Here is a 357-nt window from a genome sequence, read left to right as displayed (position 1 = left end):
CCTTTGTCGTGGAGCTAGTTAGCAGGAACCAGCTTGCAGCTGGCTTCTTAGGTTTCTTCCCTCCCTGCCAACATTTCTGTTAAGTAGCGTCAGAGACAGGAAAAGTCTTGCAATCCTTCTTCAATAGTTGGTCCTAGCCTTAAGCATCATGCTCTCCCCCGCCCCCCCAAATAATAAGCAAATTGTATTTAGTGGCTCTGACTAATGTCTACCACCTACTCCAGCTCTGATGCTTTTGGATAGAGAGGACCTTCCTTTTTTTAAAAAATCATTTTATTGGGGGCTTGTACAACTCTTATCACAATCCATCCATCCATCCATTGTGTCAAGCACATTTGTACATTTGTTGCCATCATC

Source organism: Echinops telfairi, unplaced genomic scaffold, assembly GCF_000313985.2.
Source record: "Echinops telfairi isolate 266 unplaced genomic scaffold, ASM31398v2 ScPeMD7_6080;HRSCAF=6971, whole genome shotgun sequence".
Classification (NCBI taxonomy): domain Eukaryota; kingdom Metazoa; phylum Chordata; class Mammalia; order Afrosoricida; family Tenrecidae; genus Echinops; species Echinops telfairi.
This window is presented reverse-complemented; position numbering follows the sequence as displayed.